Below are 19,594 nucleotides of genomic sequence, written 5' to 3'. Positions count from 1 at the left end.
ATTGATTTAAGAGATATGCTGTAAAAAATACAGTAAAACAGCTGTGCATTCCAGACATCTGCCTCACAGACAAGAGCTTTATCACCACAGAGGTTTGAATACATGTGAACGTTACTGAGGGGGAAAGAAGAAAGAAGAGAAGGTGGTTTGAGGGGAAGGATCACTCTACTGTAATATATCAATTACAACATGAAAGTAACCTAAAAGCTTGAGATCCAGGTTAGTCACAAGTTCAGATTACTCAGCTGGGAGAAACACAGAGATCAAGAAAAGTGAATTAAACTCTGAGGTGAGGAACTGAAGATCTAAGAGAATCAAAAAGTTCAATAAGGATTAAAAGAAACAAAAATGTTTCTTAGGAGGAATTAAAAATAAATTGTGCTTAAAAACTTGATTAAAAACAGTCAAACCGAAGATCTCCAGAATCAATGAAAGCTCTGTTTGAATCTAAAAAGGACACCATATGTTTGAACAGCTTTTCCTAATGTATTCTGGTCCCGTGGCCGCAGCCTGCAGGGTGAGACGTGCTGAGGGAGCCGGGGGCAGACTGACACCACTTGGCACGTGCAGCAGGAGCACGGCTCCTTTCAGGCCGTGCCAACATCGGCTGTCCCCTCCCGGCCCTGCAGACACAACCCCTACTCCAAAGATGTAAAGGGTGGGGGCTTCAACGGTCCCCCCTATTTCCCATCACCTCTACGCCTTCATCTGAGGTGCAGACTAATGACGGTGCAAAATGATCATGATCTAAAGCATCTGTTAATGTTTACATGAGCCCAGTTGATCTGTTTATGATGTCTGATTGAAAAAAAAAACACTTTATTTTAAACGTAGTGAATGCTCAACAACAGGGAAACAGGCACAATTAGACAAAACAATAGTCGTCATCCTTGCTAGCCAGCAACCGAAATACTAGTCGATAAAAACTAATGTGCTACATTCGTAAAATATTTCACAACAATTGTGGTTAAATGTTGTTTCCAAGCTGTAATGCAGTCGTCCACCAATAGCCAGGGTTGTAGCTCCTGATAACAGGCCAGATGTAAACCAGCACGGTGGGTGGATGGCATCTTGTAGGAGCTGGGCAGGTAAACTAGCATATAACCACTTCACATGATGTGATCAACGTGTAGGCATGTGGACATTCACCTGCAGGCTGGTGGTGCTAGCGTTACTAACAATAGACACTCACCACAAACCAACTTTGCATCTTTTAAGTGCAGAGTGAGGCACGTTGCAAAAGTTCCTCCCAAGTCTGCATTAAAGTTCTGCATTAGGAGACATCCATGTTTTTTGGGGGGGAAATATGCTCAACTTTTTTAAATAGCAATTAAATAGGTTACACACAATACGGTTTTTGGGCAGTGGGGAATGTTTTCATAACTTTGAATGAGTTGACCTGACCAGTATAAAATTAAATGTATGTTTGACAGGGAAAACTGGCTTGTAACATCCTTAGTCCACACTTTTCCCCTATGCATGCATATGAAGCATTTGGCAACAGGTTTTGTTTTTTCTAAAAAGAGAACTAATTGATTAGCTTTTGATACATGAATGTCATGAAAAAGTTACATGTTGTCATAAAGCCAAGGCAATAAAGCATTTGGAGAGAGATCACACAAGTCATCTTTCTTTTACGTAAGAAGAAATAACAATTCTGAAACACTTAGAGCATGGTACAAGTCAGACATGGATGTCAGATTAAGACTGAAACACTCTGATTATTGATTAGTCACTGAAAAGTAATGTTTCATACTGTGTTTGCAAAATATGTTACAATTTGAGAACTCATTTCACAACAATATTCTTTGTTTAGTGTGTGTGTGTGTGTGTCTTTGTCTGCTGCGTTCCTGTGGTTTCTCCCATTGTTTCTTTCTTAAAACATTTTTCCTTTTCCCAAAACAACAGAGTGTACTAAAACAACAGAACTCAGTATTACAAAGCCTTCAAGAACAACAATCCAGGCTATATAAATAATCAAACTGTACATGACTGTCTACTTCTCAACCATCTTAAATGATGAATCCTGTTAGTTAACTTAAATCAACAGCTTGTCCCTGTGTGCCATCATCCCTGAAATACCCCTCTCCTCATGTCTTATTTATAAAGTGAAGTGAAGCCTTGAGACAACGTGATGTGCATCATAAATACTGCTACACACACACAGAAGTATGAATTACACAATATCCGTGTGTATGTAACAGCAGGAAATAAATCTAACATCAAAGGCTGAATCTTGAACTCAGTGACATGAGATTTAATGAGGGAAGGAATATTTGTATTTTATTGAACAGATTTACTGTGAAAGGTAAAGAGAGAGTTATTTGATTTTATCCCTGTTCTGAACTTCAATACAAATTTGCCTTTTTTATACTATTATTTTCGAATATTTGGGATAGTTAATCAGGAAATGAGACTTTTGTAAAACCTTCTACATTTTCTTTTAAAGTTACAGGATGAGGTTGACATTTTTCCTTCAAATAGTTGGCTGCAAAATCCTTACCACACTGAGTGTCAGCCAGCAGTTGTTTAACTCTATTATATAAGTATAAAGACCTAATGGGGCGAGTGGTTTGTTCCCGTGCCCCATGTACAGAGTCTAAAGTCCTCTGAGCAGGCGGCCCAGGTTCAAATCTGACCTGTGGATCTTTTCTTACATGTTTTTCCCCACTCTCTCTCTCTCTCCCTGATCTCTGACTCTATTCACTCTCTCCAATAAAAGGCACATAAAATCCACACACACACACACACTGCTCTCCCTCACTGGCTCTGCTGATCCCATCTCTCCCCTGTAACACCTTTATTACTACATTTGAAGTTGGTACACAGGGGGATCACATCATCCCCCCGTTTACGACTCTGTGACATTCACAGTGAAGAGAAAACATCACACCTTGATGAGCAGTTAGAATAGGGAGTGTACAGACATGAGCATGTAATCAAAGTTCTCACTAACAGATGGTGAGACAGCAAATATGTTTGTTTTTTTATCTAAATAATTCCTTCAAGTTGAAACGAGTGAATTAACTATCATGCCTCGACCAGTGTTTGCAGATATAACCGTACTATAAAAGTTTTTATTACATAATGAGGCAATTTGACTAAAACTTGGACAAATAAAAACACCGGAAAACTCATGACAATGTTCTCTGAATAAAAACTAACAAACCTGAATAAGATGATGCTTCATCTTACCTGAGTAAATATATGTCCAACAACGGTCAGCTTTCAGCTCAGAGACAGTAAGACGTCTACAGTGTGTGAAGGTGCGGTGCAGACTAAGTTGCTCTCCGGTTGCTTTCATTATGATGTAGTTTACAGTAACACAATTTAAACCCACGGGCTGTTTCAAAGTGAGGAGGGAAAAATCAATGTTGAACTACAGTAGAGGAGACCAGTGAGAGAGCTGAAGGAATCAAGTCTTCACTTCTCCTAGCTACACACACACACACACACACACACACACTAAAGTATCACTCTCCTATATTACCCCCCATTATGAACATATATGTTAGTGACTCATGCTTCGATCTTCCTCGTGACATCATGCTATAGTTTCCCCCCCGGGGGCTCGTGTTTCTGTGACAGTCTGTATGAGCTTCTTTGTGACATCTCAGCCTTTCAACATGCCACCATCAAAGCATGCAGCTGGCGGTACGACGAGCTGAAGCTGCTACAGACCTCCTAACCTATAATCAGCCTGAGGGCAAAAACTAAAGATACTCGTACTGACCGACAACATGGCGACAGAGGCTCAGTTGACTCTCGAAAAACTGCAGTGCAAACGGGTCACAAGAGATTGAAAGAGCCTATTTTCCAAATGCTAGAAATCCATTTTCAAGAAAGAAAGTTGACCGTCTTAAAATGCAGTCAACCAAATCTGCAACATCACCATTATCATCGAACCATATCAGGGCTTCAGATGTCCTCTGTAATTATTTTTTGTGCCAAATGTTGTCTGATGAAGTGTCACCTTATAAAAAAAAAAAAGTAAATGTTTCCTACCACTTGCAGATATATGCTCCACTTTCTCCTCATTCTAACCGAGAACCATCAGATAATAGAGTTGAACGAGTGCATCATTATCCACATAACTCAATTTCCACGATTGTCTTACTATCTAGGTTTTCAATAAGGGCCCTGATCTCATTTTTATATTTAGCACCAAGTCCCAGATTCCTGATTTCACCGCTTCCTCGTGTCCTCGCCCAGTCAGAGAGGAGTTGTGTTGGGAATAACACATTTGGGGGGGGGTCTCATGAAGAGCATGACAGTGGACTGAAGTTAAGCACAGCTCTGCTTACATTTGGCTGAAGGCTCACTGTAGGTGATACTAGTCCAGACTTGGTGTTGGCATTGTTTGTGACGGATCCAAAGATGCACTTTGTGTTGAGGTTTTGCCTCCAGCACAAATGTTTGTCAGCGGTTTGAGTCACTCTGAACACAAGAAAGCTACAATATCAAAGCTACAGTCATTTTCTTGTTATGCTTTGGTTTTCCTTTCTTTTCTTTTTTTCCCTTTATATCATGACTGTTAACTTTCTTTGTTTTATCTACCTGTTTAATAGAATAAGAAATGTACTCTGCAGTAAATCCAGTGAATTATGATAAGAATTCTGGACTTCACTTTTGTATGTTAGCTGACTGTTGCAAATGCATTTTAATGGAGCTTTCCATTTGACCTAGGAAGTCGGAAATTCCAAATTGCCTGTCTGATACGTCATTCCGACTTGGAAACTCTAACTTCAGTAGGCCGGGACTAAAATCCAACGTGGCTGCTATGCGCATCAACAGTAAAGTTTAAGCTGTACATTAATGTTTTTTATGGGAAACTTATTCTTGTTTTCGTGTAATTACCTCGATCACATCGATAGTATTGAGAAAATTCTATCTCTGGATATGTTGTCATGTTACTTTCGCCTGCAAACTATGACTTTTTGTGTTGTACTAGATGCCTTCTTGTTACTTGTTTGACTTGTTGCCCACTAACTTGAATGCGATCAACTCAGGTGTGATGTCATTCCCAGCATCGACATCTGACCTCTGATGGAATGCACCAGAAGCTTACAACATAACCTTGACTAGCTCTCCCTTCAAGCCATACTTCTCTTAACAAGTTGATGTATTAACAATGAAACAATTACACATTTTTACTTCACATTAGCTACGGCCAAAAATACATAAATGTTAACAGTGAGGGCAGAAACGGGTGTGAAGCATGACTGTACATTCTCACTGTTTTGTTAATTGTTTCCGGTTGTGTATGAAATGAACATACAGTGCACCACTTGTATTGCACTGAGCACGGTAAATAAAATCTGTGGACAACATGAAAACATTTTTTTTGTACGAACTGTTTTAACTGCAACGACCCTCAAGAGTCTGTCACTTGTAGTTACTTCTCTTGACCGCCCGAGGCCTGGAGAGAGTTTGTGAAGAAACAAAACTTGTGTGCAACGTATAAATAGGCAAACAGAGAAAAATGTTATTAATAAAATACAAACACTAAGGACATGTGTTGAAAATAGTTCAGACTTTGGCAATTTAGCGTTGCTTTGAAATCCCCAACTAAAACAGAACTAAACATTCAATAAATCAATCAGCAGACGTGTGAATGAATGTGAATGTAATAAGGTTTCTTTATAAGGTTTCAGGCGTAATGTGTGTACACAGCTGCTTTCTCTTCATCATATTTCTGTCATGTTCTTGTTAACCTGCCAGGCAGCGAGCTAAATGTCAAACTACATTAAAGTCAGACTGTAGTGGATCACCGTGTCACACCAACAGCTGAAACTCTGTTCCTCCTCGACAAAAGCATAGAACGGACTTCATAGTGACGACCTAATGTCCCAATGTTCTTGCCATACTTTTAGTCACTTGCATACTGTAGGTGTATGGAAAGGTGTAGACGCAACTCCAAAAAATAAACCGATGTCCAAAATAAATGTACTTTGGGTGAAGTTTCCATGTTTTGTAAAAGATGAAGCAGACAAACCGTGATGATGATTTGATGATTGTTGCCTAGATTATAAATGTTCACTCTCGTTCATTTATACATGTTTGGTAAGAGCGGTATGTTCCCATCACCAATGCCACCAACTTCCTGTTCACCCCTGACCTATAATCACCTGACAATACCACCGGACCGATAACCCACACTATTGATTATCACCACCTAGTGTCCAAATAAAGTACATAAACAAACACATTAATCAAAACCATTAAAAGTGCACTATGTAGTTTTGGTGCTGAAAGTTTGAGAAGTCAAACAATTCTATGCTATATTTTCTGAACTAAAAACACAAACTTTATCCAAAGGAAAAAATGGGTCCCTGGAACACTGTTTGGAGCTAAAAAAGCTACCAGGAGAGTCAAAGGTTTCACTGATACGGGCCCCCCACCATAACTTCTCACGTATCATTTTATTTTCAAACAGGGTTACAGGGATCAAATTTTCCTCTGAGGACAGTTTGTGTTTAGAGTTATGAACAGCTAACACAGAATCTGTACATTTCTCCAACTTTAACATTTCTCTACCGAAATTACATATTACTGTTACTGTAACAGTACATGTACTGTTACTTATTCATGTATTTGTTTGTTTTTGTATTTTTAGAAAGGATGGCTTTATTATTATTGTTTTTAACAAACAAACATGTTCTTAAGTTGTCTCACAGTTTTGGATGATATCATTACAGCAGCATGTTTTAAAGTGTGAGTTTCCTGCTGTGGAGTTACATTTCTTCCTAATTGTATTGTCTCTCTCTCTCAGTCTCACTCGCCCTCCTCGTCCATCACACGTAATCAGATTTCTACACACTGCAGCAACACTCTCCTTCACTGTGCTCACTTATAAAAAGGCATGTGCATGAAGTAAAAGGAGTTTCTTTTTCTGTCCTGTCATCACTAACAAACATGCTGCTTCATCCATCTTTCTCATGTTTGCACACAAACATCTGTTTGTCAGAGATTACCATAAAACCCTTAACCCTTAAACACTAACATATTGTTTTTTTTATTTATTTAAATGACAGCCCACTGTGCTTTTTGTGGCACAGGAGATTAGAGCAAACATTTAGGCGGCTGAGATAATCTGTTGGACCATTACAAGGATTTATCTCTCGTAAGTCACATTAAGTGATTAAACATGGTCATTAGGGCCATGACATCATCAACAACACCCTTTAAAGATTCAACATCAGGCAGATATTTCCTGCGGGTACAGTTTGACAACACTAAAAGGTTTAGAAATTACACCAAAGTTGTCCTGGTCAGCCTCTAATAGCTTTTTCAACATATATGAAAATGTACAGGTATTACAAATAAAACGGACAATGCCTCCAGCATGTTCCAAATAAAGCATATTGTAATTCTTACACCTGTTTTTCCTACTGTGGTATTTAAAAACGTCATCCATGCGCCGCTTTAGTTTGGTCAGTAGAGCAGGCGCCCAACATACAAAAAGCTTTACTTTCCCTGGTTTACATTTCCGGTTGCGCTTCATCTGTCCTATCAATGAAGCTCAAAAAAATTAATAAAATAAACTAAAAAAGAATTAGTACCTTGAAATCATAAACTTGTCCTTGCTGTGGAACTAGAGATGGAAAAATACATTTCAAAATCTATAAACATATGGACAATTTAAATCGATGTGACTTTTTACAATACTCTTTTCTAACAAGCAGAGGGCGCCATCTACTTTTGGATTTCCTTGTTTGACGTCACTTGCTGAAGAAGTGATTCGTACTAACAGGGTAGAAGCAAGTTAAGCACCTTCTTGATTCAAAACGGGAATGTTGAAGCAGAAGTAAACACACCTAGAAGACAGACAAAGAAAAATAATACGTTGACAGATGAGCTAATGAATCCAAGTATGATGTACATGAAGTTGTTAATCACAGCACCACATACAGCAAGAGCACATCAGCTTTCAGTGGCAGTTCCCGCTTCCTCATTCAGCGGTCTTTGACATGACATCCAGTGTTTCCATGGCAACGATAAACATGTTGTCTGTCATGGCGGCTCTATCATGGTGGCCGTCATGAGAGACATGGGGCTTTACAGCTACAAAATTAAGGATTCATTTTGATATTTTAGTGGAAAACTCTACATATTGTACCTTTAAAGCCAAGCAGGGTCAATGAGGCTGTTTCAAATACTGCAGGTTGCACTTCTGCTCTGACATAAATTATTTATTTTAACCTGAAACTAAAGTAGACACAGCCTCAGAAGGATCAGAAAATGGATCATAGGCAGCGCATGATGTTGTATGGTAGATTCCCATGTGTGCTCTGAAACAACCTGCCTCTGCAGTTCTGCTGCTGTTATGCAACTGACACAGTTCTCGGAGTTGAACTGGAGCTCACGTAGAAACATGAAGGCGCTCTGCTCAGCATATACTGCAGCACTGTGATGAGTCAAAGTGTGGGCAGTTTTCTGTGCTGGACCGTCAGTCTGCGAACTGGGTCAATAGAACAGGTAGGAGAAGAGAAATGCATCGGAAATAAACCTGCTAACTCTTCAAACTGTGCAGACACTAAACCCAAAATAGCACAAGTTATTAAATTCATGCATAAGCAAATAAAACAAGATTTTTCACTTTCATCCCAGAGGCTCACAGAAAGAGACTGCAGCAGGTAAAACTGTGAGCATCTAGATTTTATTGAAAACATTTAAATGGTGACCAAAGTCAACTGGAATAACTCAAAAACTGTAAATAAAAGGTTTTTAATTTCATAGGCTAAGTACAAATGATATATCTGAGGTCAATCATAATACGTTTTTTATATTCCAAAGAGTTTAACAGCAAAGTGAACTTAACTTTAGCATTGCTGGATGAACCATCAACCAGACGGGTCGGACTAGCTTAAGCCATCCACAATGGACGCTCTACAACAACTCCAAATAACCCTCAAATGTTGGATTATGTTATGTATAAAGTTTGAATTAGTACTAAAGTATTTTTAGTGTTAAACACAGACTTATGTGGTGTAACCGTCTGTAAGAAACAGCTGATCACACATCCCCTGATGTTTGTTTAAACTATTTATATACGGCCAAATGAAAACAGTAATTTTTAAGCTCCATTCATGTGTAAAGAACAAGCTGTTACCATGGAAACGTCAACTGCATGACACTATCACCAACTCAGTGCTCTGGCTTATTTTAACTGCGTCGATCGATCTCGGTCAGGATTCGGACATGTAAAAAAACGGACTTGGCTCCTGCTGTATCTGAAACAGGTTAAATTTGGACAGAGATATGTGGCCCGATATCTTTAACAAGAACACATTTTTATTTAAGCCTTATTGTGTAAAAGACGTCTTCAGGTTTTGACAACACACTTCCTGAAAGTAGAAAATATCAATATTGAGATTTGACTGCTAAAATCTGTCGCACACAGTCTGAGAGAGGTCGTTGTCTCAGCTGCTTCAGTCAAAGTCGGTTTGTTTGACCTGTTGAGAATCTGCTCCTCGCAGTCCTGAAAGCTGTCGTCACTGTCAGCTTGTATCAGCAGCAGCAGCAGACTAAATTATACAGGACTTTTCTTTTTTCAGCTACAGAAGCACTGTGGGTGGAAATATGGAAATAAATCGTATTCCAGGATGCTATTACATAATAATATGCTGAACAGACATGTGTGCTGCTTTCCACTCATTTGAAAACAATTCCTTCTATTAAGAAAACCTTCAGCCATGAGCGCAGGATTCAATTAGTGAAACAGCTTAAACGATTGGAGTGGAAACCTGCATGCATATGGCTCTCAGTGGCACCACTGAGCTCGCTCTTTCACACAGCGGAACTGCATTTTAGGGAGCGAATGAATCCCGTCTTTTAATGAGAGAAAAGTGTCACAACCTGGCTCAACAGAGCAGTGACAAAAGAGGGAGACCACACATAGTCGGCAACATTATTCAACGTTGTTTAATTACATTATTAAACTACATAGTGTTATGCTTGTGAGGAGGTCAGTGCGTATGCAATGATGAGAGTGTGGGTGTGGATGAATGAGTATCAAACTCCAACACAAAGCATAAACAAACAAATGTTAACAGCAGTATGCAGGAGAGAAGAGAATGAGTAGATTGAGCATGACAAGTGCAAGAATTGGAATAATGGTTTCATTACTGAGGTTACAGAATGTAAGGAAACACTTGGTACTAGATGGATGTAAAGAAGCTTTCTTATACTGTAAAAAAAAAAAAAATGTAATCTATTAATAACCTGGAGTTGTAAGTTATAACATGTAACAGCAAAGTCTTGAAGCATTGGACATGGCTAAAATAAAAAACTTAAACCTAAATCAAATTTCCCCCTGGGTCATTGACATGTGAGCAAAGTTTCACAACAATCTTGATTAAATTCTACTGAACAGGTCAAACCCAGGACGTCCAGCGTGTCTTTAAACTGGTCACTAAAGGCCACTCAAATAAGTACAAGTGTTTCATTTAGAGGGGCACATGTTTCATTGATGTGAACCTCTCCCTGTCCCACCCTTAGACCTGCCACCACGAGGTGGAAGAGAGATCTGAAAATACAAACAGCACAGGATCTCCATAATGACTGCCACATGTTTAAGGTCACACAGTCAGGTGGAAGAGTCTGTCAAACCTCTAAATCTCTGGCACGAGAGATTCAACCACCAACTCATCTACACAGTGTTACCACCCTGAGCCTTGTTTGTTCTTCAGTCGACGTCAGGTTGAAGTCGTCTTCAGTTCACTGCGTGGAAAGCTGCTCTGAAATGTCAGTTCTGCGGGGAGGTGCTGTGGCTGCAACATGTCCCTCAACTGTGACATAAATTGTAGCCTTAAGACTTAAGACCGTAGAGCAGCACTTGATTTAGTAACTGCAGTTAAAGTCAAATTAGGGGTAGCGTCTGTAATGCTTCAATGAAGATTATTTTTGATAAGGCCGAGAGGAAGGGGCACATTCTTCTCACTCAGGAGTCAATGTTTTTGTAAAAAATATGTAGAGAATTTTGTCCACTAAAAGTACTTAAAAATGACTTAAACTACTATTTGTTTTAAAGTTGTTGTTTTTTCTATTTAAAGTTAAAGAAAAATGTATGTTTACATTTTATATTTCTTTAATATGTTTGGACTTAAGAAGGGAAGTTTTTTTTTTCTTTGTTCAATCATGCTGCTTGAGTCTCATTTACTCCAGAGGAGGTGAGATTGATGACACCTGCAGTCAAAACTAAGATCAAGCCCGACCTGCATCCCTGCATACACAGAAGGAATCATCTTCCCCTCGTGTCAAATGTTGTATCTGATCTTTGACAAATCTCTTTCACTGAACACTCAATGTTGTGTAACAGATTTACAGGGAGCATATCAAATATGTACCATGTCTTTTTTTCTAGTGCCAGAACACATGCCATTTTGGGTTAGCCAAGGTGGAACATGCCTGCCACTGGAGCGTGTCTGCGGACTAGACCCTCCAAACGACCGACACACACACACACACACACACACACACACACACACACACACACACACACACACACACACACACACACACACACACACACACACACACACACACACACACACACACACACACACACACACACACACACACACACACACACACACACACACACACACACACACACACACACACACACACACACACACACACACACACAGAGAGAGAGAGAAAGACACAGAGAGACGTGGCATTTACAAGGGAACAAAAAAAAATCAGCCTTTGAAAAGTCTGCTCAGTGGTATTTGAATACATCCTATCATAAAAAAATCCCCATGCATGCATTCATAAAATCCCCATGCATACATTTGAATTCAAGATATAATCATCATAATTATTTTGATGATAAGTGTAATTTAAAATCAGCTGGAATTACAGTGCAGTTTGTCAGCATGACCACAAGGCCTGCAGTGGTTGGTTCGTCTTTGAAGGAATGATGGGATGAAAGCTATAAAGCATGTGTCCTGAACATCATGCAGACTTTAGTGTATAGAGAAAATGATGCCCTCTGCAGCATTTTTCCCCAACATCATAAAAGGTTGTCTAACCACAGGACAGTATTTATGTTGTCGTATTTTAATCAAGATTGACACTGAAGTAAAATAAGTTCAAAAGTGCAGCACGTTGCACACGTACAGTAGTAGGTCTGTTTTATTGGAAATGACATGACCCCCCCATTAGTGGTGTTTCCAGAGCCATGCATTGACTCTGAATGTAAAATTGAATTACTGTATGGTCTGGGCTGTATGCATTATAGTGCACAGATAATAAGCCTACACTAAAGCTGGTTTTGAGCTTTAATTCACTCGGGATCAACCAGAATGTGTTGTAGAAGGGAAGTTTTTCTTTACCAGGATGAATGTATTGCTTACAACTCTCTGGGGTTCCCCTGATTCTTCATCTGGGTGCTAACATGCTAACATGCTAAACCAACATGGTAAACAGAATACCTCAAGAATATCTGAATTTGTTCCAGAGTCTATATAAAGAATAAACAACACAAGATCATCCAAGCAGTGAAGCAAAAAAGATTTACAGCACCCCCTGCTGACTGGCTGCAGTATAGGTGATAAACCCCGCCTCCTCCATATTAACAGATGGAACATGGGGCAAACTCTAAAATTATTATATGTGTAAATTACATTTTGCTCAAACATGTTTGAGGCATGTGAGTTAAAGGTTCTTGTGCAGTTTATTTGAATAAATGATTTTTGATTAGTCTCTATTTCTATTTAGTCTATATTAGTCTCTCTCTTTCTATTTAGACAATTTGTCAACTTGTAAAATCCTAATGTACAAAATGTTGGTATCCTCAGGATCCACTTGAGTTGTGAAAGTGAAATTAAAATACAAAAATGTATATTTAGTATGTTTTCACTTTGCTTTTTTCTCTGCCAATCTCTGAAGGAAATATCTTGACATTTAGTTGATACATTTCCCCTTTAATTGCATCAACTACTATGGTTCACTTTGAATGTAAGCCATTTGATGTGACAGGATGTGACAGAGTGTCTGAGATCCATTTTAATGAAAATATCACTGGTATCTGAAAGGATGATTTGAAAGAGCTGTAAACTGAACTATTAATACAGTATATGCAAAACAATTAGCAGAAAATGCTAAACCAATCCATAGAGGAGAATGAGAGTCAGAAAAGAATGATTTTCACTTTGAGAACAGATATTAACTTCATGTCACATTATCATTTTCAAAGACAAAAAGATTGGTTACTGCAGGCAGCTTTACACAAAAGGAGGTGTTACAGGAAAGTGTGTTTGTTTTCCCCAAAGTAGGCCATTAAAAACAGCAGCGAAACAGTTATTGTGCCGCAACTCCCCACCTCTAATGCATGCATAAGTTTGATTATATAAGGAGTTTTCAAGAGACTTATTAAGCCTCAAATTCCACAGACATTATTCTGAATGAACAGCTCTTGCTGATTCACTCTTTAATGAGGACATCAAACAGCACTTCATGAATGATCACAGTATCGCAGTGTAAACCAAGAAGATGAGTGTAGTGTGATGCAGTGGTAGCCTGTAGCACACACAAATACACACACTACTATGAGTCAGCAGTACATCCCAGACAATTACTAAGCACATGACTCTCTGTCCCATGGCAGGACGATAAAAAGTCCAGCATGAGACTGCATTGCCTTTGCAGGAATTAGTCCTGCAGCCTGACTGTGTGCTTTTTCCTTCAGGCCTCCCTCTGTGCCTACAGTCATACATGTGAGAGAAACATCTCAGCCATAGCACACCGATGGTTATTATTGAAGTCCTGTGCACTGCCAAGTTCAACCATGCTTTGCAAACATCCCAGTCTCATGCACTTTGTTGTGCATATCCCAGCTGCTTTTGACAAGGTCATTAATGTGAATGGAAAGTTTAGATCAATACAGTGATTTAAAGCATCTGTGAGGAGTTTTAATCTGGTTATGAAACAGATTAAAAATTAATACTGATGCATCTTTGTGACCTCCAAAAGCAAACAGGACCATCAGGGATAAGAATGGTCCTTTCTATATATTCATTTTTTACTGCTTGTAAGCGATGCTGCAGGGTAGGTGTCAGACAAGGAGATTAGCAGCACGCTGCTTATACAGCCTTAGTTCAGATTTTTCCACAGCAGAAATTCCCAATGAGTGATATGACTGACTGTTAAAAGAAAGCAGGATGAGAATCTCCATCAGAAAAAAAAAAAAACTTGCACATGAGCAGGAAAAGATCAGCAAAGAGATAATAGGTACTGCTTGGTCCACAGGGGGCACCAAAATCAATGCAAACCAAAAGTTCCAAAACAAAATCTTCAAAATCCAGTTCTACTAAAAAAAAAAATCTAGTCTCCCTGTCTAGTCCAACTTAAATGTCATGAATTCTATCAGATGTTGTGTTTTTTACAAAGTAATCAGCAAAGCAAACTTACCTAAAATGAGGCTGACTGAAATCGTGGTGACATGAAAACAAGTGCAACGGAAGCTGAGACCACTTAGTGATGAAAGATCCGAGCTGAGTGATGGTTATCTTCAGTTGTGCATTAGTCCATTCCTCTCACGCTTTTATTGTGGAGAGTGGCTGCTCTGAGCCCTGTGCCTCATTGCAGTGTCCGATGCTAGAATCCCCAGATGGGACAGCGAACAGCAACTCAAACACCACAGAGGACGGGAGCATTCCTGCCTCCGTCCGATGTCTGGATCAAAGTAGGACTGCTCCCTTCCTGCTTGCATAACAATACTCCTGACGGATCCTCTGCTGCGGTTGGTGCCTGTACATCAGACTACTTCAGCTTGCAAATGGACCTGGCGCTGCTCCAGTCCAAGCCTCCCTGAACAAAAGTGCTGAGCTAAAACTGGGCCATAAACCAGGTGAAACACTCCTAAAACTGCCTGCTCTTTTTCTGTCCTATCTGTCACTGTGCAGCTTGGCTGGTTGTGTATGCATCTCTTCTGCCTGGCGCTCAGTGTCCTGAGTCACAGCCAGAGCCAGTGAACTGGACTGATTTGAATTGTCACTGCATGTTTGTAGTTGGCCGCCTGCAGGGCTCGGGCTTGGCTCAGCACGACCCTCAGAGGGAAAATCTGGGCCAGAGGAGGCAGACTCAGAGGTGTCAGCTCAGGAGGAAAAAAGAGCGACACGAGGGATGACATGGTGGCAGCATGGGGTCAAACACACTTTTAGTCATTAAATCTTTGAGGAGGGGATTACAAAAATGTTCCCTCCGTGCGAGACCAAATATTGCAAAAATGACACACAAAAAAACTCACAGGGCAAGAATATGAGCAGGTCAAAGAAATGTGGTGGATCATGACCAAATTTAGTTTGTGCCTAGAGCTATGACACCACACGCACGCTGGTGTTAAGATGCAATGCAACAGGGTCGTGTCATGGTGGGTTGTGTCAGACTCCCTTGTGCTCACTTGAACAAATTCTTCCTCTTTGAAGTTAAATCGCTCTGCAGGATGACTGAAGTTCATGAGGAGCGATTATAGACTCGAGGCAGTTTGGAAATTAGAGCCGTGCATCATCTGTGTTGAGTCGGAGACCGAAGATGAGTGAGGATTATAGTCGAAGATGTGAACTGGCTGGACAGAGAAATACTCAGAAATAAGTAGTTAATCTGCACGCACACACACACAGACACACACTGTACTCACATTCTGTTTGACCTTGAAGGATACAATATGCTATCAACATTTTTAGATCCCTAGCACAGGGATGGGATAATCACAGCCTAATTAAAGGTGCAGAGATAAAAATTCAAGCAGGTACAAACAGCACAAGTGACTTGAATTAATATCAGAGTCCTTCATGCCTCATCCTACTCTCATAGCTTATTAACTGTGCACTTCACACTACAAAGCCTTGCTGCCTTTTGCATCACAACAGCTTAAAGCACCTAACACACACACCATAAAAAGCAGCAGCAGGAGAGATAAATCAGGGTGTGTCTCAGCAGCATCACTCACACATTGCCTGCCTGTATGTGACCCCTGCTGACTAATTTATGAAACTACATCTCCTCTTCTAATCACCGCAGAGCGTGCATGTATGCAGGCGTGCGTGCAGGCAGAGCAGGAGTCAGCATGGAGCATGTTAAACTCAGAGGAACATCAAACTGCTGCGTGTTAGATCAACCAAAGAGGGTCGTCCAGCTCAGACATCCTGCCAAAGTCCATCTGCTCCAAACACAATTATCTCATTTCCTGACTGGAATGTTTTTAATTTGCGATATATTTTCATTTTGCCATTAAAATAAATTTTCTGAAATGTCTCAAACCTTTCTGGGTGGGTACAATGTTTGAAATGCAAAAAGAAGAATAAGAGCCTCAAAGAAAGCCTCAGAGATTCAAAGTTTAATTCAGACAAACGAGTTGCTTTATTAATAGCCTGTTGTCTGGTCAGTGCGACACCATTAACCACATATACTGAATAGAGTATATTACAAATAGAGCTACATATAACAATTTAATGTAATCATCGCTAAATCTGCACATTCCTTTCAGGAGTAAATTGTCAATAAATAAGCAAGGAGAAAGTAAAAAGTGATCATCAAGCCAACTCAAGCTGAATTTGACAAATCCAAATCTGAATCATGGTTTGTTGCCGAGGATGTTCACACAAACACGAGGGAATTGTCTGTTCATAGATGAACAAAGTAATAGAATGAAAAAAGCAAGTAAAAAGCAATATTCCTACTGTCCTACTGTCAAAAAAAAATGTTTATACTATATTATATGAAATGTGGATAATATATGTTTCTAGGGTGCTATTATAAAAAAAAACGTATAATTTGTGCATGAAACTGCAAGATTTTGCCATGAGTGTGCAAATGTGTATTGCATGCAGCAAAGACAATAATAAAATATATTGTAATGTACAAAGTCACATGTATTGTCTTAACGTATGTAACATAAATGTAGCATTGATCTGACTGTATGAGACAGTTGTAGCATGAGGGAGGGACTTCCTATTTTGTATTGTTACCCATCAGCCACGACTCTAAAACCCAACTATATGTACTGTTGTAGAAGATGAAAATAACCATTTCTTTAATAATTTTAAACAATTCAAAAGTTTAATATTGCTTTTTTTTTTGAGTGGCCACTTTAAAAAAATTTGAAAATAAAATAAAATAAAATATTCACTAATTACTCTTCTGCAAAATGTATAAACCAACCAAAGGTTTCAGCTCCTCAGTGAAGTTAAAGCATGCACTTGGAAATTTTAAATTACCTGCAATAATTCTGGCAGAAATAACACAACAACAACATGGGTATCATCCAGGGTAGATTTAACACTAAACTCTTTGAACACCAAGCCAAAAACACACATGCACGTTTGCAGCTCGTTGCTATGCAAACACACTCTCAGTGTAGTCATCTCACCTCCTCCAGCTCTTCCTCCTCACCTGACAACTTGGCAAAGCTTCAGTGAGAAACGCTGCCAAAAGAGAGACCATTACCCGGAGAGGAGTCCTGGCTTCAAGTCAGGTCAAATGCCAAAAAATAAAATAAAGACAGTGCTGAATTCCTCCATGAGACTCCAGTCAGCACTCCTCTGTACTCAGATGGATGGACTTGAGCCCAGCCTCGTCCCTGCCTCTTATCTCCCTTTCCTCTTATCCTCTCCTCTTCCTCTGGATTGGATCCATTCAGACTCAGTCACTCCTCTCCTCTATTTTTCCCTCTCAGTCATGAGCATAATCACATGTGCGCTTACTACACAAGTAGCCAAGACGGATGTCCACAGAGAATAAACAGAGGGCTAGTGTTGGCCAATGGCTGGCTATAAATAGGCTTCTTGAGTTCATCATTGTCTCTTCCTATGATGGTGCAGAGCCTGGAGGGCTCAGAGAGAGAGAGAGAGAGAGAGAGAGAGAGAGAGGGTGGCAGATCGAGCAGCATCTCTCTCTGCTGGATTTTACTTCCCGGATTGTATCGACTGCAGTCTCCATATCAGTTTCACCTCTGCTGAGCCTCCTCTTATAGGAAGACATCTGAGCCATGCAGGAAGTGATAACATCCATGTTTTTTTTTTTGCAGCACAACAGATCAAAAGAAGTGAGGAGAAGAAGACCCAGAGTACATGGTATTGTAGGCTGGGAGTTGATTTGGTGGACAGCAGGATGAATTCATAGTAAAGCTGACCATCCATCATGTAAAGGTCACGTGTGTGATGTGCCCTGATAAAGCACAAGAGACGGTGAAACCCTCCCTGCACGAGTGTTGAATGTCAGAGTTTACAGGAGCACCAGGAAATGCCAACCATACAATGTTCAAGTATTCTTAGTGTATAGGGTAACGCATAGAAGTCCTCCAATACTACAGTTGTGTGGCTGAATTATTTTTTCAAATTCAAGTAAAAATACACAATTTTTGATGAATTTGACTTTTTCTGAGGGTTAAAGTGTTTCTTTGTCATGCCTGAAAGACCTTGAACCAATTCTTTAATCACAGGACGGCAAATTCAAGAAATCTTTCAGATACAAAATAAAAACACAACCTTTGAATATGTGTGTTATGGTGGGTCACACTTTGGTTTGTACCTTCGTTTTGGGATCACGGTCATAAACCAAAAAAGAAAAAAAGCCACAAAAAGTCCCAGATGCATATTTCTAGATGTGTCTAATGTATTTTCAACAGACAGCTAAGCAAGCTATAGTTTGTTCCATCTGTTGTCTTTCAGATCTACCTGGGATAGATGGTACAGCCTGCAGTGTATTACACGTTAAACAAAACAAAACAAAAATCGACAAAAAAATAAGGCAAAATAAAAAGCAACACAGAAATGAATACAATCTCCTAATATGGAAATTCTAAATAAATATGATGTAAAATATAAGACAAAATAAAAAAACATGCCATTAGGAGTGATGTATCATATTTATGATGATTTATGAAGTGTGCGATCACATAGCTTTAAGTTTCACGGGAGGTCCATCCATCTGTTGTAAGTGGACAGCAGATGCAGCGGTTACTCATGTTCAATCACTCCTCATGTACGCCAGTGAAGGACCACTGATTGGCTCATGTGGGCAAAGGATTGGACATTGCAGTGAAGTATGAGCACTTTTAATTCACACTTGAAGCCGGAGCATCTACCACTGCATATGTGTATTTTACAATAAAGGCAAAGAAACTGGGCTCAGAGGGAATATACTCACTTTAAGAGTGAGCCTCAAGTGGCCATTTGAGGAAGTGCAATTTGGCGCATCTCGTTGGCCTGTTTGTAATTCAGCCATTAAGGTTGCCGCTCGGACCAGGAAAGGTTATGCGCAATGTCCCAGAGTAAGATTTAGTAAGTTAACAAATAGCAATTCATGTAAGATTTTTCCTGTTAGGTTTATGATGTTTGTTTTTCAATTACAGGGAAATAGGACACATGCAACATACTGTATATATCAAATGATATCATTGTTCTGACCCCATGAGTCACACAGCTGGATCAAATCCACCCAGAATGACTCTGAAGACAGCCAGTAATCAAAAGAGTGAGATTAGACATTCCATGCTTTCAGCAGAACACCTTCTAAGGCAGCAGTGTTTCCTCTTGCATCAGACGAGATATCAATGCTTCCCCTTTAAAAACAGGGAGTACAAACA

The 19,594-nt window shown here is 39.7% G+C and overlaps 1 protein-coding gene across 1 annotated transcript in view; it reads left to right on the top strand.

The window, feature by feature from the left end:
* LOC132978256 (troponin T, cardiac muscle-like) overlaps nucleotides 1-19,594 on the top strand; it is a 162,113-nt gene that overhangs the window by 115,205 nt on the left and 27,314 nt on the right. The window lies entirely within an intron of this gene.

The sequence above is a fragment of the Labrus mixtus genome, chromosome 7, assembly GCF_963584025.1.
Source record: "Labrus mixtus chromosome 7, fLabMix1.1, whole genome shotgun sequence".
Taxonomy (NCBI): domain Eukaryota; kingdom Metazoa; phylum Chordata; class Actinopteri; order Labriformes; family Labridae; genus Labrus; species Labrus mixtus.
This window is presented reverse-complemented; position numbering and strand designations above follow the sequence as displayed.